Raw genomic sequence first — 24,585 nt, 5'->3', positions numbered from 1 at the left:
TACTAGGTACAATAATCAATGAACAACTCAAATTCAACATCCATATCCAACACTGTATCAAAAAAACTAACATGAAACTGGGTCTTCTCTACAGGAATAAGAAATTTTTTGCTCCCAACTCCAAATCCACCCTTGCTCAACCCTATCTCCTTTCATGTCTCCTCTACGCCTCCCCTATCCTAACTCACCTCCAGTCAAACTTTCTCTCCAAACTAGAACAAGCTTACAATAACACAGCCAGATTCACCAGTAACCAGCCTTATAACTCCCATCATTGCCTTGTCCTGAAACAGCTTCAATGGCTAGAATTCTCCCAGCTCTTACTACTTGCCCAGCTGCAGCTAACACACTCCCTACTTTACAAACCACTAGCCTGCCCATCACTCTCTACCTTAGTATCCCCTTATACCCCAACCCGGTCTCTTCGTAGTTCCGAACAACACCATCTAAACATCTATAAACCCAACAAAACTCATGGTAAACTCCTGTATAAACACTCTGTGCCCCTTGCGTGGAATAGGTTACCACATCACATTCATAGCATCACTAGTTCCAGTTACTTTAAAACTGAGCTGAAGCACTACTTTCTGAACCCAAAAGCCTGTCCTTGCCTAAATCCTCCATAATCTGCATTTTGTTTTCTTTTTTTTTTTCAGTACCTGTCTACATCTAATAATTCAATGACTAATCTGCTCACTAGACAATACTACATTATGCTACTTGGATAAGATATGTCATTATTGTAAATACTTAAACGGGTATACATTCATTTGTGAGAAGGCACATTTCGGAATGGCCATATACACAAACCGTTTAGCCGAATTCCATTACATCCAACATCCCTAAATGTCATAAGACTATTGAACTTTGACATTCCCAATTGCTCTACTGCTGAAATGAGTGCTACCATGGGTCAAACAGGGGGCGAGATTTTGTAATTTGGCGCTTCAGTTTTCATGGTTTTCAAATTTCGTGGTTCGTAGTTGGAGGAAGCAGAGTCAAAGATGTGGCCGTCGAACTTTTGAAGGTAAACCACTTAAATGTACTAGTTGTATTTACTTCATTTTGTTTTATTTTTACTACAGTTATTCATTTCACCTGATTACTGCATATGTAATTTTTGCTTATGTTGTATTGCTGCACTGTTTTTCTTGGGTTTTGTATATTGCCTATTATGTTATCTTTTTATGTTTGTATTGCTGGAGCTTTTCTCCTTGAGTCTCCACTGAAAACGGGCCATTGGCTCAGATGGACTAACCCGGTTAACAAATTTCAAATAAATAAATAAATAAATTAATCATATCAGCCTTTGAAGAAGCTGTTGTAAATTATATTTATCAATCAAATATTATTAATAATAAATGTTTTTACAATCTTATCTATGCACAATCGCAAGCAATTAAGTCACTGTTTTTTAATACTGATATTGTTATAAAAACAGCAGACAAAGGTGGGGGAATTGTTATTTTCGATGCTGAATATTATGACTCAAAAATGTTTGAGTTGTTAAATACTAGTGATTATGAAGTGATAGATTATCATCAAGTTAATTTTATTAGTTCCTATGTTTAAAGCTATATTTATAATATGCATCTTAACAGGCAAATTACACTGGATACGTTTGAATACTTTCATGTTTCTAGCCCGCAGATACCTTTCATTTATGGGATCCCAAAAATACATAAATCTATCACTAACCCCCCCCCCCCCATTAAGGTCTATAGTTTCATTCCAGGTTGGGTAACAGAGCCTATTTCTGATTATTTAGAATTCCAGCATAAAAAGGCTTTGAAGTACTCTACAACCATCATTAAGGATATGTCTGAATTTCTAAAACATTTTTATTCATGGTCTAAGGTCAATAGAAGTGTTTCTGATAGTTACTTTTAAACTTTAGATGTAGATGGCCTATTTATATCAACACCTAATGAAACGGGCAAATATGTTTTGACAGAATTCATTAGTTCTTGTTTAGTTTTCTCCTCTACTGAAATAGAAGGTGTACGTTTTTTAACTGAGTTGATTTTATGTAATAATATTTTTATTAAACAATACAAAATACAAACAGTGTAAAGGTGTAGCCATAGATACGCCCATGGCTAATAGTTATGTTAATTTGGTGGTAACCAATTTGTTTTTAATAAGTTGAAGAATTTATTTTTGGCAAATATATTATTTTATATATGTTTTATTGATGATATATTTTTGATTTGGAATGGGTCTTTAAATAATTTTTATGAATGTATAGATTTTTTTTACATTCAAAGTCAGATTTTTTTATGCTTTAAATACAGTGGATATAAAAACTGTACACACTCCTTTTAAAATGCCAGGTTTTCATGATATAAAAAAATGAGACCACAATAAATCATTTTAAAACTTTTCCCACCGTTAATGTGACTTATAATCTGTATAATTCAATTGAAAGAACAAACAAATCTGTTAGGGGGAAAATATAAAAGATAGAAAACGTACAATACGCTAGTTGCATAAGTGTGCACACCCTTTAATACTTTGTTGAAGCATCTTTTGATTTAATTACAGCAGTCAGTCTTCTTGGGTACACACCTGCCAAAAGAGACTCTGAGTAACCCCAAATAAAGTTTAGCTGTCCTAGTATGATTTTCCTGACATTTACTCAGTTGCCTGCAATAGCAAACACCATAGTTTGCAGAGAGCTTACAAAGTATCAAAGGGATCTAATTTCTGAAAGGTATCAGTCAGGAGAAGGGTACAAAAAAATATCCACACCATCGGACATACCATGAATCAAAGTGAAGGCAGTCATCAAAAAGTCGAGAAAATATGGGACAACAGTAACGTTGCAAAGAACTGGACGTCCCTCAAAAATTGATGAAAAGATGAGCCAAAAACTGGTCAGGGAGGTTGGCAAGAGACCTACAGCAACACAGAAGGAGCTGCAGGAATTTCTGGCAAGTACTGGTTGTGTACTACATGCGACAACAATCTCCCATATTCTCCATATGTCTGGACTATGGGGTAGGTTGCAAGACGGAAGGCTTTTCTTACACAGAAAAACATCCAGGCCCACCTAAAATTTGCAAAACAATACATCAAGTCTCCCAAAAGCATGTGAGAAAATGTGTTATGGTCTGATGAGACAAAGGTTGAACTTTTTGGCCACAATTCCAAAAGGTACACGGTGCAAAAACGACACTTCACATCACCAAAAGAACACCATCCCCATGGTGAAGCATGGTGATGGCAGTATCATGCTTTGGGGTTGCTTTTCTTCAGCTGGAACTGGGGCCTTAATCAAGGTGGAGGGAATTATGAACAGTTCCAAATACCAGTCACTTTTGCCCCAAAACCTTCAAGTGCCTGCTAGAAAGCTGAAGATGAAGAGGAATTTCACCATTCAACATGACTATGACCCCAAGCATGCATCCAAATAAACAAAACAATGGCTTCACCAGAAGAAAATTAAAGTTTTGGAATGGTCCAGCCAGAGTCCAGACTTAAATATAATAGAAAATCTGTGAGGTGATCTGAAGTGGGTTGTGCACAAGAGATCTCGCAATCTCACAGATTTGCAAGGAAGAGTGGGGAAATATTGTCAAGTTAAGATGTGCCATGTTGATAGACACCTACCCAAGAAGACGGAATGCTATAATTAAATCAAAAGGTGCTTCAAAAAAGTATTAGTTTAAGGATGCACACACTTATGCAACCAGCTTATTGTATGTTTTTTATTTTTTATATTTTTCCCAACAAATTTGTTTGTTTTTCAATTGAATTGTACAAGTTATAGGTCACACTAAAGGTGGGAAAAGTTTTGAAATGATTTATTATGGCCTCATTTTTTATATCACAAAAATCTGGCATTTTAACAGGGGTGTGTACACTTTTTATATCCACTGTATGCTATTCATTTCACGCAAATTGATTTTAGGTATTAGGCTATTTAAGAATGTTAATTAAACCACTGAAACCACACTGTAAGAAAAAGTGAAGAAAAATACTTATTACAGAAATATAGCATACAGCCTCCCTCATATTTTTAATAATGTGCAGCGTTAATAAAGTAAAATTTTTATTTTCTAAGTCTGCCTATTAGTCAATCTTCATGGTGCCAGTATCACTTTGTTTTATTGCCTCTACTTCTAAGCCCATAAGGCAAGCCACCACACAATCCAACAGTCTAGTCATTGGAGAGTCCACTGTGAGACATGCTGATGCCCCTCTCACCAGGCTGAGTAAGGAGAAAGTCACAGTCAGTTGCTTATCAGACTAGGATCCACATTAAGCATGCACTCAGGTCATTGGACAACAATTACCAACATGACTCACTCATAGTCCATATGGTTGTAAATCACGTGAGACTATATGAAGAGAGACATCATGGAGCTCTCAGAATATGTGGTCTAGGTCTAGGCCAGTATGAGTGTAGCACTGAGCAGCATTTTACCTTCTCCAAGGATGATGCCACAATATGAACAAAAGATGATTGACTTTAATAACTCGCTTAGTTTCTGGTGTCCTTCTAAGGAGGGGGGTGCAATAATTGTCTGCAGGATGGAAGGAGATGGTCAACAGACCACATGCTGCTTTGCCAGGGATGGTCTGCGCCTCTCCCATCTAGGCTTTCAAATATTAGCTAAAACATTGTCTTCCCCCATAGTGCTTTTTTAGATAATGCCAAACTGAAAGTACTTCTGACATAGCAAATCAAAACCAAGAAAATGTAAAGATATTATTGCTCAATGTTAGGAGCCTAAACAAAAAACTCTACTACCTAGAAGCTCCCTTCACCCTAGAGAATGCTGACATCTGTGCAGTCACCGAGACATGGTGTAAAGCCGCAGAGAGCACACTGACAATGCAAGGGTATAATGCCTTCCACACATTTAGACCAGCTACTACACAGACAGGGACTAAAGGTGGAGGTGTCTCGATTTACATCAAAAATAAATATACCGTAAGGCTGATCAAACAGGGCAATGCACTTGAGCTGCTCCATGTTCAAATCATCATAGGTAAAATCCAATACCACTTCCTTGCAAGCTACAGGTCCCCTCTATGACCCAGGGAACACATACCATATATTTAAACTTATTGGAAACACTCACCATCCAACCCAATACCATCTTCATGGGAAACTTGAATTACCCCACTACTAATTGGGAGTCTTATATGACACTAAACACACAGGCACAAGGATTCCTGGGTTTTGTCAACACAAACTCCCTGGACCAGATTGTCAATACACTAACCAGGGGTGCAACCATACTGGATCTGGTCCTAACTAATATGCAAATTCACTAGTGCAATGTCTTCCCTTGTAAGGTCAGACCACAAAATGGTTTCCTTTGAAGTAAAAATAAAACCTGGACCCCCAGCTAAACCTGGAATATTCAGGAACTACTCTAAGGCTAACCTCCTGCTATCAAGTCATAACCTGGCAAAATTTCAAGCCCACATAAACCCTGAGAACACTGCTGCCTATGCAGAACTGTTCACAGAAACCCAATACAAACATGTCAATAGCTGCATAGAGGCAGCTGTACCCATCAGGATAAAGTACAGAACTAACTCAAAAAAACAGCCACCCTAGTAGAATCACAAAATCAATGGGGTGCATAACAGGAGGAATAAAATCATGGGAAAAATTAGGAGGTGCACTACCCAGCAGGATAAATGCCCTCTCATCAAATTAAACAAACAACTCAGAGGGCAAATAAAGTCTACCAAAGCCAAATTTGAGGGTAATTTAGCCTCCCAGCCCATGGATAAGCACAAGGCATTCTGTAGCTATATCGCAACCTCAAAGGCAGTACACAATTGTGTGCAGTGCTCATTGTAAATGGAGTCCCCTATACTGAGCCAGTAGATATAGCAAACCTACTGGCCAACAAATTCAGCTCCAACTTTACCCCTTTCTCCCCCCAACCTTCCCTCAGGAAATACCGTCAAGTGTAACTCTCCCTACTATAACTGGGGAACAGGTCCTTAATGCTCTCTCTCTCTCTAAGACCAAGAACATCGCATTAATGGGCCCAGAAAATATCCCAGAATGCCTTCTACATAGCATAAAACATGACCTATCAGGCCCTCTGGAATAGATATTTAACTGTAGCATCAAAATAGACATCGTGCCTCATGAATGGTGAACAGCAACAGTCATCCCTCTGCAAAAAGGTAGCCCTTCTAGATACCCTAGAAACTACAGACCCACAAGTCTCACTAGTCTCATATGTAAATCATGGAAAGAATTATCATTGAAATGATCAATAATAATATAGTAAACCTCCAGACACTGGACCCAACCCAATTTGGTTTCGTCAAGGGCAGGTCATTCCTAGTAAACCTGGTGGACCTCCTTAAGAAGGTCGCCAAAGCAATGGATGAGGGCAAAATAGTTCACACTGCCTACCTTGGCCTGGCCAAGGCATTTGACATAATATCCCACTCTGGCATTGTTGACAAACTCAAGAGGTTAGGTACAAACACTTATGTCATCCGGTGGATTGCCATTTGGATCACACACAGGAAGTTAGAACTGGGGAGTCCACCACTACAAAGAGGCCAGTCACAACTGCATTCCTTCAGGGACTGGTCCTGTGAAAACTCCTTTTTGGCAATTACTTCTCTGAAGTCAAGGCTAATGTCAGTGGCCTCTGGTTGACTAAATTTGCAGATGATTGCAAATTAGGAGCTGTCATTGAAGCCCACATGGACACAAATGTTCTCCAGGAGGGCCCAACACACATATACAACTGGTGTTAATGCCGTGGGCTAAAATTAAATGCCAAGAAATGCATAATACTATCCTTCAGGAAGCCATCCACCCCAGTAAGTAACATATTGACAATGCACCCCTTAGAGATGACCCAGTAGTCAGGGACTTACAGACACACATAAACGGTAATCTCACCTTTGACCATCATATGTCTACAGTGTTGAGGAAATCATTTTATGGTGCACAACTTAGAAACAAAGGTATGGCATCTAGGTCAAGGAAGTCATTGTACCACTGTATTCAGCATTCAGAAGACCTATTATTGAGTACAATTCCCCCTTTGGTATATACCTAACCATGCATATCCAACAACTGGTGCGCCCACAGAGGTTACTCACTAAAAGAATACAGGGCGCAAATAACATGTGTTGTGCAGACCACTTCAAGGTTCTATCCCTGTATTCTGTCTCCTACAGGCTGTTGAGGGGAGATTTGTGCCTGGCATACAGGGCATTGTCAGATGCCACTTTAATGCTTTAATGGACTTCCTGCATATCCACAAAACAAATAGCACCAAACTCACCTTGTCTGTGATATGAATTGGACCTGCTGGAGAGACAGATATGTATCCCAGAGATTACCCCATCTCTGGAACAGGCTCCCCATCTGGGTGATGCAGAGTTCCTCCCTAACCCAATTCAACTTGAACAACTGGATGTGGAACAGGAAATTCATCCCTGGTTTGGCACCTATGTATCTAATGGACACAGGCAGTCTTTATATGGTTCATCTCTCAGGCTCCTCCTTGTAAATGTTTCATCTCGCAAGCCCCTGCTTAGACTTATCAAGGGTACCAGAACTTGTCAGAGATTTGAGATGCATTGCTAAGCTTAAAATAACCTGTGTGGTTATTAGTCTAGTAAACATCTATGAACTTATTATATCAGACCACTCTTCCTGCTTTACTGATACTCTTCCTCTTCCTGCTTTACTGATACTCTTCCTGCTTTACTGATACTCTTCCTCTTCCTGCTTTACTGATACTCTTCCTGCTTTACTGATACTCTTCCTGCTTACTGATACTCTTCGTGTTTTACTGATACTCTTCCTCTTCCTGCTTTACTGATACTCTTCCTGTTTTACTGATACTCTTCTTGTTTTACTGATACTCTTCCTGCTTTACTGACAGTCTTCCTGCTTTACTGATACTCTTCTTGTTTTACTGATACTCTTCCTGCTTTACTGATACTCTTCCTGCTTACTGATACTCTTTGTGTTTTACTGATACTCTTCCTCTTCCTGCTTTACTGATACTCTTCCTGTTTTACTGATACTCTTCCTGTTTTACTGATACTCTTCCTGCTTTACTGACAGTCTTCCTGCTTTACTGATACTCTTTTTGTTTTACTGATACTCTTCCTCTTCCTGCTTTACTGATACTCTTCCTGTTTTACTGATACTCTTCTTGTTTTACTGATACTTTTCCTGCTTTACTGATACTTTTCCTGCTTTACTGATACTCTTCCTGCTTTACTGATACTCTTCCTCTTCCTGCTTTACTGATACTCTTCCTGCTTACTGATACTCGTTGTGTTTTACTGATACTCTTCCTCTTCCTGCTTTACTGATACTCTTCCTGTTTTACTGATACTCTTCCTGTTTTACTGATACTCTTCCTGCTTTACTGACAGTCTTCCTGCTTTACTGATACTCTTTTTGTTTTACTGATACTCTTCCTCTTCCTGCTTTACTGATACTCTTCCTGTTTTACTGATACTCTTCTTGTTTTACTGATACTTTTCCTGCTTTACTGATACTTTTCCTGCTTTACTGATACTCATCCTGCTTTACTGATACTCTTCCTGCTTTACTGATACTCTTCTTGTTTTACTGATACTCTTCCTCTTCCTGCTTTACTGATACTCTTCCTGTTTTACTGATACTCTTCCTGCTTTACTGATACTCGTCCTGCTTTACTGATACTCTTCTTGTTTTACTGATACTCTTCCTCTTCCTGCTTTACTGATACTCTTCCTGCTTTACTGATACTCGTCCTGCTTTACTGATACTCTTCCTGCTTACTGATACTCTTCTTGTTTTACTGATACTCTTCCTCTTCCTGCTTTACTGATACTCTTCCTGCTTACTGATACTCTTCCTGCTTTACTGACAGTCTTCCTGCTTTACTGATACTCTTCCTGCTTACTGATACTCTTCTTGTTTTACTGATACTCTTCCTCTTCCTGCTTTACTGATACTCTTCCTGCTTTACTGATACTCTTCCTGCTTACTGATACTCTTCCTCTTCCTGCTTTACTGATACTCTTCCTGCTTTACTGATAGTCTTCCTACTTACTGATAGCCGTTGTAAATCATTTCATAGATCAGGGCATTATGCTGTAGGAATAAATGATCGGGCAACTCAGATGGCTTCCTTCAATATAACTGTCTTATTATTTGTTATGTGATCTCAGTACTTCATTACTACATGTAACAGTCCGCATGTTTTCACTGGAGTTAAGCTCCAGCTATCTTGCATTCTTCCTGCTATTGGCAAAATATCCTGCATCCACTCCGTTAGCCAGTTAGTATGAAAATATCCATTTATTTCCTTACTAACTCCATCATGGGTGGTCTTATTTGTTGCACTTTTGCTTCCCCCCATGTGGCTTCCAACACTTGTGTACTATTCAGACAAGGTTTGTGAGAAAAGATCATCACCCCCCCCCCCCATCAATTTCACCACAAATATCATTTGGATTGCCATGTAATATCGTTTAATGTCACAGACCTCCAGTCCTCCTCCCTCGTTTTCCATTACTATTCTAATCCAGCAAACCCTTGGCTTCTCTCCCAGTCATAGAATATCTTTCATCCGGTTGTTAGCTTTTAAAAACGCTGTCATATGGGGAAACATCTGTATTCTATATGAACCCCTGGTGAAAGACAACAAAAATGATCTTTTGAGTATGAAAGAGGTCTGCTGTTTCTTTAATAAAAAGAAAACATCACAATAACTTTCAACTTACAAGCATTAGACAAAGTAATGACCTTCTGAATTATACAACAAGGACAGAGAGATACATTTTCATAGTTTACGCAACAGTCTACAAATATGAGTTGTCAAAGAGTTAGCTTTAAAAAATAATTTCAATACATGCAGTGTTCAGTTCTTGAATAATTTATGTGCCCATAAACAGCCATATGTTATTCAAAACATCAATATGCCTAGTCTGAACAACAGAAAATCTAAGGGCAAACATTCCAGTAATACAGCTAAATCAAAGCAGCTATGCTTCTTCAACCACATATGTTTTTTCTTTTCATGAGTCTTTGCAGACGTAATTTTAAAATGTGCCAGTCTGTTGAAAGTAGTCACTTCATTATGTATATTTAAGATACTCATTTTGCGGAGGGCCGTAAAGGTCTGGGATTAATGCACAGAACTGTGCGTGAAGAATAAATGTGTTACAACTGTATTCCAGGCCGTCATGTCAACCGTGTGCATTCTATGGTGTTCAGCTGTTCCTAACATGATGAATTTTCTTTACTGTGCAAATACTTTCAAATGGAGTAACTGGACATGCTCAGTTTTAGCAAACATTTAATATGCTTATCTTTGGTTTGTTGCCAGCAAACTATTCTCACGAATGGTGATCTCACAGTAGGTCACCAAGAAGTTTGACTAGTTAAGCACAGCAGAACAATGTAAAATTACTTACTAATGACAAAATAGTCATAGGCAGACAGACATGTTTTATGTTTATTTATGCGTGCGTTAACAAGTCAGGAGAGCAAATAGCTTCTGCTTCCTTTTCAGGCACAAACTGGAATACTGGATACAAACAAAACAAACTTCATATGGATTACAGTGCACAGGGAACTGTATTAATTCTTGCAACATCACCTTCAGACGAATACCAGTAGCCATTACTGGGAGGTTGAGGCTTGCATACCTCATTGAAAAAGCATTGGTAGTTCATTTTAGGGGAAACAACTAAACATCTGCAGGCTCATTGAGGGTAAGGGCATAGATTGCCTTCTTCCTGCAGCAAGTTAGGAAGCTGGATTCTGTATCCGACAGAAATCCAGTGACCACACAAGTGAGTCTTATTGCAAAGACATCAGCTAAAATTTGAGGATCTGGAAGTACCTCCTCAGAGCTATACTGTACTTAAACAATGCTTTCAGAATTACCATGTTGTCAGCAGAAAGATGCAGTGAAAGAAATATGGTTTCATGACAGCAGGAGAAGGAATCACTAACAGCTTTCCATGGACCATGGACAATACAAAGAGCACGGTATATAACTACCAAAGGAATTTGGCCCAAGGATAATGCCCAACTTAAGGCTCAGCTGCCACAACCTCAGATAGCAACAAAATTGTGAGAAAGACTCAGCAGGGCAGAATGAGTTTGAATGGTTAATGCCAGCACACTCAGCCTGGAGGGATGGAGGCTGGCAGGCCTGCTGTATTAGCAATACTGAGCAGGCTCTCTGTGTTTCACCTGTTGTAGAGGCCAATTTGGCATGCTTCCCCAATGGGCAGAGACATCCCTCCTAAGTCAGAGAAACAGGAATTATGTCTGAGGAAACATGCATGCCTCCTCTGTCTGACCAGGTTGCTATAGTGAGTCTCCAAGAAGCCTAGTGGAGAGAATGCTAGGTCTCTTTGCAGGACTCTCAATTGGCCTGCGACCTAACACACATCTCTCGACTGGGGGAACAAATGTGCTGATTAGGGCCTTTTTGGGCAGGAACAAATTGACTGTGGTTCTCTTGACTAAACTGTGACATGATTATCTCCTGCCCATATAGTCAGGTGCAAGCAAAAAATCAGTCAAGTAGGGTCCTACAGAGATGGGTAAAAGGGGAAAATATATGCACATACATATATATGTATGTATATATATATATATATATATATATATATATATATATATATATATATATATATATATATATGTGTGTGTGTGTGTGTGTGTGTGTGTGTGTGTGTGTGTGTGTATGTGTGTGTGTATGTGTGTGTGTGTATATATATATATATATATATATATATATATATATATATGTGTGCATACATGCATACACAGATAGAAAGCTGGATTAAGATATATATATATATATATATATATATATATATATATATATATATATATGGTTCCCATTCAGAAGCCTGAAACATCATAAGCCTGAAAATCAAAATCCTGAAACCAAAAGCCTGAAAATTCAGAATCCTGAAAACTCAAAATCCTGAAAGCCCAAAATCCTGAAAGACCAAAATCCTGAAACTCAAAATCCTGAAAACACAAAATAGACATACTGATGTCATTGTGGCTTTGCTATTGTTAGCCCTGTGGTGTTAGGTCATGCGTTGGGGTCAGGTAAGTGTGCGTTGGTTTTATTTTAGGGTTAGGGGCGGTTTAAGTGAGTTAGGGTTAGGCAGGTTAGGCATGTATGCAATAGTGACAAATATTGGGGTTAGGGCGGTTTAAGTGAGTTAGGGTTAGGGCGCGGGTCAGGTGAGTGTGTGATAGTGACGGACCTTAGGGTTAGGGTTAGGGTCAGGGTCAGTTGGTAGATATTAGTGTCTTTATAGTGACATATTAGCATTATTTGTGTTTTCAGGATTTTGAGTTTCAGGATTTTGGTCTTTCAGGATTTTGGGCTTTCAGGATTTTGAGTTTTCAGGATTCTGAATTTTCAGGCTTTTGGTTTCAGGATTTTGATTTTCAGGCTTATGATGTTTCAGGCTTCTGAATGGGAACCATATATATATATATATATATATATATATATATATATATATATATATATAGTTATATATAGAGACAGAGACAAATATATTAGATGCAAAAAAAAACAAGATAATGAGATGACAGGTAATGATGTGAAAATAATATAATTCATCTTTAATCACACATTGGCAGTGAAATGGTGGTTGGTAATGGTAGGTTCTCACAGGTCACAATGGCTGATGACTGACAGACTGTCTTTGTTTGACCAGAAAAGGGCTGCTGCTGTTCAATCAAATGATGCAGCCCCACTGAAGACCCATGTAGTAATGGGAGTATATTGAAATGAAGACCCTCATAGTAATGGGAAGATATTGAAATGAAGACCCTTATAGTAATGTGAGTATATTGAAATGAAAACCCTCATAGTAATGGGAGTATATTGAAATGAAGACCCTCATAGGAATGGGAGTAGATTGAAATGAAAACCCTCATGGTAATGGGAGGATATTGAAATGAAAACCCTCATAGTAATGTGAGTATATTGAAATGAAGACCCTCATAGTAATGGGAGGATATTGAAATGAAGACCCTCATAGTAATGGGAGTAGACTGAAATGAAGACCCTCAAAGTAATGGGAGGATATTGAAATGAAGGCCCTCATAGTAATATGAGTATATTGAAATGAAGACCCTCATAGTAATGGGAGGATATTGAAATGAAGACCCTCATAGTAATGGGAGGATATTGAAATGAAGACCCTCATAGTAATGGGAGGATATTGAAATGAAGACCATCATAGTAATGTGAGTAGACTGAAATGAAGACCCTCATAGTAATGGGAGGATATTGAAATGAAAGGATGGTTATGACAGTGATACCAACAACACTGCTGCTGCAATATTCCTTACAAGGAGGGGGAGCAAGGAATGTAAACTCCACCAGAGAAAAAAGAAGATTTGCTGTTTACTTGAAATACACTGTTCATGCAGTCGCTACCTTTACAGAGTTGACGGCGTTGGCTTCACGGAAGGCAGCTTTGTTTGGCCATACTGCAATCTTACATTTTAATGGCTGCGAAACACTAAAACATCATTACATCTGTAGTAATAGTAGCATCTGCAGGACAATTAGATTATTGTACACTTTGCCGGTGCTGCGCCACAGATGGATAAATCCATAAAGTGACTCAGACAACCCTGGACTGAGCAAAGACCCAGTCGCTGGAAAGCCAACAAAAGAGGACAGCAGTGGGAAGCTGACATCATGCCATCTCACCCCTCTTGGGAGAGGAAGGCAGTTTGACCCACTGAGGTGCTGGCACCCAATGGAGACAAGTGCATGGTATATAGCATATGGGATTCGTATGCTTGTTTGTCAATGCCACGGTGCACATGCATGCCGTTATGGTGAGTGAGAGTGTGTATCTTTGTAAATGCATACATCCATAAGGGAAAGCATAGCAGGCCCTCAGGTAATGCCAAGTATACCTTTTTCATGCATCACCTGAACATTCCTTCCTTTAGTTGCTAATCTATCCACCATGAATATATTTCCCTATTTTATATTAGCAGTTTTAACAGTAAAGTCTAGTCTTTATCATAGTGAGCATTGAACAAATTGCATAAAATGTGAGTTCTCATGTGACTGAGCATGTCACATGTCCAGGTCACCCCTGAGAACAAGTAGATATGCCTAGTCGGTCATATCCAACTAACTCAACTATACTCATTACAAAGAGAGCATCATACCTGGTTTGTATAAACTCTGCTCCCTGCGCTCAGCTGTTATCATTTTCCCTTTTCAGTTACCTGCGCATCTGTGGTTCATGTCATATGTCGTTGAGGCCTTAGAGCACAGTGACTATCATCTTTTGCATCAGCTTTTAACAGCCCATTCTCAAGTAAGAACTGCAGATACATATAAAGCAAGATTCTTCACTAAACTTAAGGTTATATCTGGCTTCCTCTCTTCTCAGCGTCTCTGTTATGTATACATATAACGAATGCTGAAAACACACATTTGTTTGAAAATTAGATTATTGCAGATTACGACATCCATCTTCCCTGTGTTTGTTCTACTCTCACCCACGTTTTCTAAACTCAGGCATTCCATTTGCCTAAGTGCACTGCTCTGTATTTCTTAGCATTGAATATTCTTATGTGAAACAGCTGTGGATCTTGAAATTTACAAAAACAGGGGATGGAACTGGCAGTAAATTTGTCTGTCTGTGTGTCTGTATGTGTGTGTTTTCTGGAATCTCAGCATTCTAGGCAGCAGGCTTTGACCTTTAGGGGGAAGGGACACATGCCCCAGTGGAAATGCTTACATCCATCATTTTGCAGATTCCAGATGGGAACACAAGTCCATACGGAGCTTCTGTGCAAGTTTTTCTACTGTCCACACTGTGTTATAACGCAAATGCGTACTGAAAATGATTTAGATGTCTGAGTCTCTCTCTCTCTCTTTAAGAAAGAGGAAGAATTAGTTCATTACAAGATGGAAGAAAAGGTAGTAATAAAAGGATGTGTTCTTCTATAAGTAGTTCTTTTTTTGTTTCTTTCATTCCTCTTACTGTATCTTTCACTGTAGTATCGATTTCCTTAATTGCCTGGTTATGTCAGTGCCCTATAACACACAGAATGAAGGCAAAATGTGGGTATATTTATTTAGTTTAGTTATCCTTTCTTGACTGGCTTAGCTCCACTAGCCTAGTGCCATCCTTCCAGGACAGAGCCATGGTGATATTTACGCTACTTGGGGAAATTTAGCCAGGGCATCAGGGAAAGTTCCCTACTCTTTTCCGTAGATGCAGTGGGATATTTTGCATCTACAAACTAAAGCAGATGGAACCTCAGTTTTAACGTCTTATCCAAAGGATGATACATTCAGGAGTGCAGCACCCCCCCCCCTTTATGGTGTACTGCACTGTCATCAATCCATCTACCCAGTGTGGGAATAGAACTCAAAGCCTTCTGCACCAAAGACAAGTGTGCTACCTCTTTGCATCACTGACACTGATGATATTGACAGTACAAGTCTCCAAAAAGTATTCTATTTAGAACTCCTTTATGTAACTACTACATTATAATGGCTATTTTAGACATGGAGTCTAAAACAAAGACAAATTCAAAATGGCAAAATAAGAAGTTATGTTCCTACCATAACGTTCCATGTTAGTTGTCTTCTCTCGCCTTCTTTCTTGCTTGATGGGTTCAGAGCCGATCCTCGGCTCCGACTCGGCACTTGCTTTAGCTCGAGAACTCCTTTTACCAGCTCGAGGCAGCCCCATATCCCATGATGCAAGGCAGTAAATACCCAGATCTCGTTTGTTGACAAAGGGCAATAACACCAAGCATAACATACTTCCAAAAGGAAGAAGAAACTCACAGATGGAAAAAGGACCAGGTCTGAATGGTCTTTAGCATAATAGTTTCTTATACAAGGTCTGTCCAGGCCAGGGGGAAGGAGGGAGGGTCGCAAGAAAGAAGGCGAGAGAAGACAACTAACATGGAACGTTATGGTAGGAACATAACTTCTTAATGTTAAGTTGTCAATCTCGCCTTCATTCTTGCTTGATGGGACCGCGTCCCTAGCACCTCTATCCTGGGTGGCTCAATGGAACAAACTCTTGAGGACTGTAGAGCCAAAACTGGCTCTGTCCCTGGAGGCCAAGTCCAATTTGTAATGGGAAACAAAAGTGTGAGGAGTGGCCCAAGTGGCGCTGCACAAATAGTGTCCAAAGGCAGTCTAGCTTGAAAGGCTGTAGAAGTAGCCAAACTCCTAGTTGAATGTGCTTTAGGTTTTGAGCACAGCTGTTTTCCCCTGATCGTATAAATTTCAGTGATGACCAAGAAAGCCATCTGGACAAAGTCACTTTAGAAACAGGAAGGCCTTTTTATTATCCGCATAGGAAACAAAAAGTTGATCAGATTTCCTAAATTTTTGTTCTGTCCAAATAATATCTAAGCTGACGGTGGACATCAAGATAATGTAGCTTTTGTTCAGCTCTATCTGAATAGTTAGGAAAAATACAGGTAGATCAATGGATTGATTCAGATTGTTTTTGAAGCGACCTTAGGTAAAAAGGATGGATTAGTTCTCAAAGATACTCTGTCTTTGTGAAAAATCAAATAGGGGGTCGAACCGAAGAGCATGAAGTTCAGACACCCTCCTGGCAGATGTAATAGCCACTAGGAATAACGTTTTCCAAGAAAGATATTTTAGGGAACAAGAAACAGCTGGCTCGAAGGGGAAGAATCAAGGATGTCAGCACTAAATTTAGATCCCACTGAGGAGGAGGATTCCTGATTGGAGGCTTTAGTAGGAAAATTCCTTTCAAAAAGGCCCTGCAGAGCCTATGGGATATAATATTATGATCTGCTATCCCGACATGAAAATTAGAAATAGCAGCCAACTGAACTCTGACTGTGGAAGAAGAGGAGCCTGCATGAAAAATCTCTGCTAAGAAGTCCAGAACTGCCTGAACAGGGGCAGTAAAAGGATCAATATTTTGGGCCTTAGCCCAATAAGAGAAACGTTTCCATTTGTTAGTGTAAATCCTCCTGGTAGAGGATTTTAGTGAAGCTACTATGATATCTCTAACTGGGTTAGAGATCAAAGGAAGCCTGGCTAAGGAAGGAAGTGGAGCAACCATGCTGTGAGGTTGAGAGAAGGGATTGACCGGTGCAGCTGACCGGATTGGTGAATCAGTAGATCTGGCACTGGGTCCAGATGCCACGGCTGCACCAAAAGGTGATGATGGAGGAACGGGAACCAAACTTGTCGAGGCCAGTAAGGGGCAATGAGAATCAATTTGGCTCTCAAAACGGTAGCTTTCTGGATCACCTGAGGGATCAGAGGAAATGGAGGAAGGCATAAAGAAGTCCCTGGGGCCAATCCTGGGTCAGGCGTCTCTGGGGGATGGCCTGAAAGAGGGAAGAGGCTGAAGAAGTCTGGACATTTGCTGTTTTGGGGAGTAGCAAAAAGATCGCAACATGGACGACCCCATTCCAGAAAAATCTCTTCCGCTATAGATTGCTTGAGAGACCACTCGTGAGGCATGAGAATAGCTCTGCTCAATCTGTCCGCTATAATGTTGGTTTTCCCAGGGATGTGCATTGCTACCAGAAACCGATGAGAGGAGATCGCCCATTGCCAAAGTCTGAGCTTCTCGACACAAGGGGTAGGACTTGGTTCCGCCCTGTTTGTTGATATACCACACTACAGACATGTTGTCTGTGTGGACTGCAATTGTCCCTACGGGAAGAAAGTCGTTGAGGGCTTGCAACGTTAAAAGCACTGCTCTCATCTCCAGGACATTTATGTGCAGATGGTACTCGAACGGTTGCCACGTCCCATGAACCATCCTGCCCTGATAATGACCCCCACCCGATCAGGGAGGCATCCGTGGTGACAGTGGCTATCGGGACGGAGGTACAAAGCTCCTGCCTTGGTGAACCTGAGACGATGTGATCCACCAAGCAAGATGTTCTTTGCATGTTTGTGTCACCAGAATCTGGTGACGCATTGGGAGTTGCTGGTATGACCACTGTGTGAACAGCATCCACTGAAGGAGGCGCATGTAGAATCGAGCCAGGCCAAGAAGAGTAATGGCCACAGCCATGAGACCTAATACCTTTAGAACCATTCTGGCCTGTACTTTCTTGCTGGCCAGAATGATCCTGACATGAGTCTGAATGTCTGAAACTCTTTGTTCTGTAAGGGTAGCTGACATCCGAACAGTGTTTAAGTTTGCGCCTATGAAGGTAATAGACTGGCAGGGCGATAAGGATGACTTTTCGAAGTTGACTGAGATGCCCAAATGGGAACAAAGGTCTATTGTGTAATCCCTGGCTTGTATAAGCTGATGCCTGGTGGTGGCTGAAAGGAGCCAGTCGTCGAGATACGGAAACACCTGGAATCCTTGACGTCTCAGGTGAGCCGTGACCACTGCTATGCATTTGGTGAACACTCTGGGGGCTGTAGTGAGACCAAAGGGCAGGGCTCTGAACTGGAAATGACTGGACCCCAGCCGAAGCGGAGAAACCTCCTGGAGCGTCTGTGAATTTTGATGTGATAAATGCATCCTGAAGATCTATTGAGCACATCCAGTTGTCCTTCTGTAAGAAGGGCAGAATTGACTGAAGAGTGACCATTCGGAATCTTGTCTTCCTGACAGACTTGTTGAGTCTGCTGAGATCCAATATTGGTCTCCAGTCTCCCGTCTTTTGGGGACCAAAAGAACCTTGAGTAGATTCCGGGCTCTGAATGGTCTGTTGTAACTGGCTGAATGGCTCTTTTTTGCAGTAGTTTTGCGATTTCTAACTCTGCAATGTCCCTTAGACCGGGTGGTACATCTGGAAGGGAACTTGAGGGGAAGGGACTTTCCTCGAAAGGAATTATGTAACCCTTGGATATGATCGACTGTACCCATCTGTCTTGAGTGAGGGAATGCCAGGCTTCTGGGTACAGTGATAATCTTCCCCCGACTGCCTCCAAGGAGGGACAGCCGGGCAACACCTCAGGGATGCTGAAAGGGCTTATCAGAGAGAGGCTCCTGTTTCCCTGGTTCTTCGGACCCCCTCTGCCTCTAGAGCGGTGTCTGTTGTTGTTACCCCCTCTGCCTCTAGGGGTAAACTGACCACGTGAATCCGGCATAACTCCTTGGGATTTACGGAACCACATCTTCCCACCCTTCTGTCCCTTGGGATAAGGCCTAGAAGGGGTGGAAAAACGGACTCCAACAGCAGAAAGAGTCTTGCCGTCCTGCTCACACCTGGTCAAGGTCTCCTTCACCTGAGGGCCAAACAAAGCTGACCCATCAAAGGGAGAATTTGTGAAGGACGCCTTAAAGGGATCCGCAAAATCACATAGCCGCATCCAGGCTTGGCGTCTAAGAGCCACACCTGTGCCTGCGGCTCTACTCGCTCCATCCGCAGCATAAGATATTAGCCGCATGGAGGAGTTAGCAATGGAATTGAGGGTTCCTAGCTGCGAAGCAATCTTTTCTTGAGCCCCTGCAGCTGTAGGATCCTGAACTACTTCTCCCAGCTCCTTCAGGATATCTCTCTGGAGTCTGGTGAAGTGACAAAGATAATTCAGCGAACGCATAGCAAAGGTCGCTGAGGAAAACATCCGCTTGCCGTACCTATCCATGGTCCTAGAGTCCTTATTAGGAGGATGGGAAGGATCTGCAAGTTCCTTTTTGGTGGCCGCAGCCACCACCATGGCATCAGCGGGGACACCCTTGGTTAGGAATTGTTTGTCACTAGGGGCAGTGATAAATTTAGAAGGCCTCCTAGGGACTGGCTCTACAGAGTCAGGAGCTGTCCACGCCTTCGTGCAATAACCTGCATAAGGGGTCGAAGGCGGAGACACCCAGGAGGTGGAGGGCCGAGATCCAAACGCCTCTAGGTATACTGACTGATCCTCAGAGGGATTGTTGGTGGGCCAGATTCCCCTCTGTTTGAGAAGTTCTAGGATGTCTGAAAGGAGACATCCTCAGAGGATCTAGGGGATCCTCTGACTCATCAAAGTCAGTATCCGTGACAGACTCGGGGAGTCTACATGCTTCCTCTTACAAGTCCTCTTCCTAGGAGGATCTCCCGAAACATCAGGAGAATCCTCGGAAGAGGGAAATTCCCAATGGGGAAACCTGAGGCGGAGGATCTCTGGGTCCTGTAGCAAGAGAAGTGGCAGAGATGTCAACAGGTACCATAGAGGGAGGAGCTACAGGAAGAGACTGCTGACTGATACCAGTGGCCAGTACACTCTTCATCACCTCGAATGCTCCCCTCCCAGGCAGGTCCGAGAGAACCCGCTCCAAGAGCTAGGAACTCCAGGAACCACTGAAAGGGAAGTCTCCGAGGCAGATGTCGGAGCCGAGCTCACCAAGGCCGAGGCTCCAAGGGGAAGAGCGGGCTCGCACAAGGGTCCGATGCCACTCACCCCCTCGGAGGAGACCATGGAAGCCCGACCACCGAATCCCTCAAAGCAAGAGGAGATAAGAGTAGGGGCAGAAGGAAGAGAAGGGGTATCCGTCCTCCAGCCGTAGCAGTAACCATGCCCGAAGACTCCAACTCCAAGCTCTGGGGTAGAGTTGAAGGAGGAACTGTAACGGGGTGTGGACCAACAGTCGTCTGCTGAGACGGACTGTGTAGCATTTGTGCCAGTACCTGTGACTTGAGTAATCTACTGACCACTCTCTCTAGGTCATGGTCTGACAACCTGGATGACCTTGAAGATCGGCTCCGATGGCTCCGTTCCGATAGAAGAGGCGAAGCCGAAAGTATCGGCCCCAAGGAAGGAGACCTCGCCCTCTTCCTGGAATGGGCCATCGGAGCCGATACTACTGATCCTGTCGGCACCGACTTCGGAGCCGACAGAATGTCTCGATATCGGCTCCAGCCAGCCGAAACAGCCACAAAAGTTACGGTGGGGGAGCCGATCGGAGCCGACACCGATGCCTGTGCCACATGAGTGTCGGAGCCGATCGGAGCCGACATCGGTGGACAAAACAGATTCGCACCGATAGCCATCGGCCGAAGCTTTGTGGATCAGAATCGGCTCCAGCCGGAGCCGATCTCGACTCAATACGAGTCGGAGCCGAGGCCGCAGGCTTAGAAACAGAAGCCTGGGCCTTGGCAGTTTTTGTTGATTTTGTGGAGCCGACTTAGCCGGAGAGCCCTCCGGCAAGAAGACCCCTGAGAATCAACTTATTACGTCTCTCCTGCAGGACTCTCTGGCTGAAGGAGTGACAAATAGCACAGGAGTCCTGCAGGTGAAGAGGGCCCAAACAATACAGGCAAGAAGTGTGACCGTCTGTCAGAGACATTTTCTGACAGCACGAGTCACACTTCTTAAAACCTGAAACCCTCTCCTTAGACATGGTGCCTACACAACACACACAGACACACCAGTCAAAATTAAATTAAACAAAATACCAAGAGGTATTTTATAAAAAACACCAACACACACACCCTAACAGGGGGGGGGATGGGATAGGGAAAATTGACTAACTAAAAATTAACGGAGACAGGAAAATTCTGTCAGAAAAGGTATAAACTAGAGTTAAAACTAAATATAAGAAGTTTTTTGACTAAAGGGGCTTAAAACTCACAAAAGTGAACTACTTACCAGGAGCTGGTAAAGAGAAGACCTCCCAAGCGAAGCGGCAAACAAGATCTGGGTATTTACTGCCTTGCATCATGGGATATGGGGCTGCCTCGAGCTGGTAAAAGGAGTTCTCGAGCTAAAGCAAGTGCCGAGTCGGAGCCGAGGATCGGCTCCGAACCCATCAAGCAAGAATGAAGGCGAGATTGACAACTTAACATCATTTATTTATAAACAAAATTTGTGCCAAAATCTACATTTTACAAGATAAAGGCGCAGTGGTGCAGCGGTAGATCTATCGCCTCACAGAAAGAGACTCTCCAGTTCGATTCTCAGCTGGAGTGTCTTCTCTGTGGAGTCTGAGTGTCCTCCCTGCATTCATGTGGATTTTTTCTGGGTACTCTGGTTTCCTCCCATGTTACAAAGACATACACCTGGAGCATTTCTCCCCAGGCCTCTGCTGAAAATTGCCTTAGTTCCAAGTCGGACTTTCCCAGTAAACAAATGGTAAATAAAATAAACTTGTAATTGATTTAGCACATGAAAGGCAGGCAGAATTCCTTATCTGACAACACTAGGTATGTATAATAACTTCCAAAAGTAACTGTCATAGCTTTCTGCTTTTGTCTTCTCTGTACATTAGCATGACCTAATTCAGTATTTCCTTACACAGCACCTATCTAGTACGGGAAAGAATAACTACATTATAAAATCATACAATACATAAACATCTCCTTCACAGCCAGTTCCCTTCCCACTCGGTTAAACCTTACTACGTAATCTGATTCTTATTCTTTTTGCAGTCTGCTGAGGATTACAGAAGTTAAAATTAGAAAAATGCAAAACAAATTAAAGTTAAGCCTTAGGAACAGATTCAAAAAGGCAGCACTGGAACTTAGAAAAGGTTGTCACCAAGCTCTACTATTAATGCTGAATTGCAAGTATGATTCAAAGGAAAGCCTTCACACAAAACTCTTCTGAATAATTGATTAGGACTTCAGAAGATGTGCCAAGTCTCATTGCGATATTGCACAACCTCACCATGTCACTGCTTCCAGCAACTTGGCACTGTGCACTGATATCAGGCCGCAGGTGTAGGCTGTGGGTAGTTTAACATACTGCCAGGAAAATCAATTTATAAAGCAAAGAATAAAAACAACTGGATGTTAACTGCATACACATCACTTTACCTGCACTAAACAGTTACAACACCCGTGTTCATTCAACTTCCATTCACTATTAATCCAAAATCTCACGTGTGTACTCAGTTTCAAAGTGCAGCACTGAGTCACTAATGGATATTGGTGCTGAAGAAACACTGCTGTAAATACAATGGCTGGCTAGATGCTAGAACTAAGTACAATCAGCTTCCAGCCTTCACCATTATAAATCTGAATCTGTTGTTTTAACCTAGGCTTGACCATAAATATCCTTTGTGACTAACAGCAGGAGATTCTAAATTAGAAGGAACACTGGTTTACCTTTCTCAAAGAAGTGAAATTCCATGCTCCAGAGATGATGTGTGGTACATCAAAAATAAAAAATATCTCAAAGATGGTGAAACAGGATGATGCACTGAGTTTCTCTGTGTGCAAATCACCCTAGGCAAAATCCAATACCACTTCTTACAAGTTAGAATCCCCCCTCTATGACCAAGGAAACCCATAACACGTACATTCACCATCCAATCCAGTACCATATCTATGGGTGACTTTAATTACCCCACTATTAACTGGGAACCATATACAATACCAAACGTACATGTACAGAGATTCCTGGATTTTGTAAATACAAACTTCCTGGACCAGATCGTCAATATACTGACCAATGGCACAAACATACTGGATCTGATCCTCACTAATATGGGAGACTGCTGCACACCCAGTGTAATGTCTTCTCTGGTAAAGTTGGAGCACAAAATGGTCTCCTTTGAAGTAAAAATAAAACACGGAACCCCAGCTAACCTTGGAATTTTCAGGAACTACTCGAAGGGTAACTTTCTAGTATTGAGTGATAATCTGGCAAAATTTCAAGCCCCCATAAACCCTGAGAATACTGCCTACACACACACCACACACACGCATGAATGCATACACACACACACACGCCCACATACATGCACACACACATGCATGCCCAACCATGCGCACATACGCACACACAAACAAAAACTTGTTGTCGGTTTTTTCCCCAATGGAATTTGATATTTTACAGCAGAATACTATTTCACCAAAACATGAACTTTTTTCTCATATTTATTACTTATAACGTTACCAGATTGGTTTACTGAGTGTTCAGCACACAGAATCTGTTTTAGTTTTGCACTTATCTAAATTTAATAAAACACTCTAGCAGGCAACATTACACTTAAAAATTAGGTGTATAGTTCCTAGCTTTCATAGGTGGGTACTAGGCTAATGACCACAAGGACATGTTTAAGCCTAGGCATGCATACTTGTTCTGTGGTTTCTAACTTTCATTACTTGTGTGCTTTTAAGTAACACAAAGGAAGAGATACATTTTCAAAGTCATAATGTTGCTTTATGCTTAAAATCATCAAACATGATCCCAGTTTGAACGCTCTTGTATCTAACAGTGGAATGCTAGGATTAAAGCCAATGAACCACATTCACTTGCCCTGAAACTAGCCCTGGTATTTTATGCTACAAACAAATCAAGCTAAAATCAATCTTTAATGTAAGTCATCATCTTGAAGTAGTAGGTATAACGCTGTGCGCATTTAAAGAAATCAAAGCAATACCTGAAATACATGCAGCTTGCAACATTCTGCAATGATTACTTTTCTGTCCTAAGGAGGTATGGCTTTACAGCTCACCCATTTTAGGTGTTTCATTAACCCCGATGTAGGTTCATAGGTTCATTGGTAGGTACTAAGCTATCGTCCCAAGGGCCTACATAAGCCTAGCCAAGAAGGTTCCCTGGCTTACGCAACCCAAGAAAATTATTTTCCTGTGCCACTGTCGAGCAGAGACACAGAAGTGATCCCCGGGGTGTATTTCCTATTTCCCATCCA

Source organism: Protopterus annectens, chromosome 1.part1, assembly GCF_019279795.1.
Source record: "Protopterus annectens isolate FY-2018-M chromosome 1.part1, PAN1.0, whole genome shotgun sequence".
Lineage (NCBI taxonomy): Eukaryota > Metazoa > Chordata > Ceratodontiformes > Protopteridae > Protopterus > Protopterus annectens.
Note: the sequence above shows the minus strand (reverse complement) of the source record.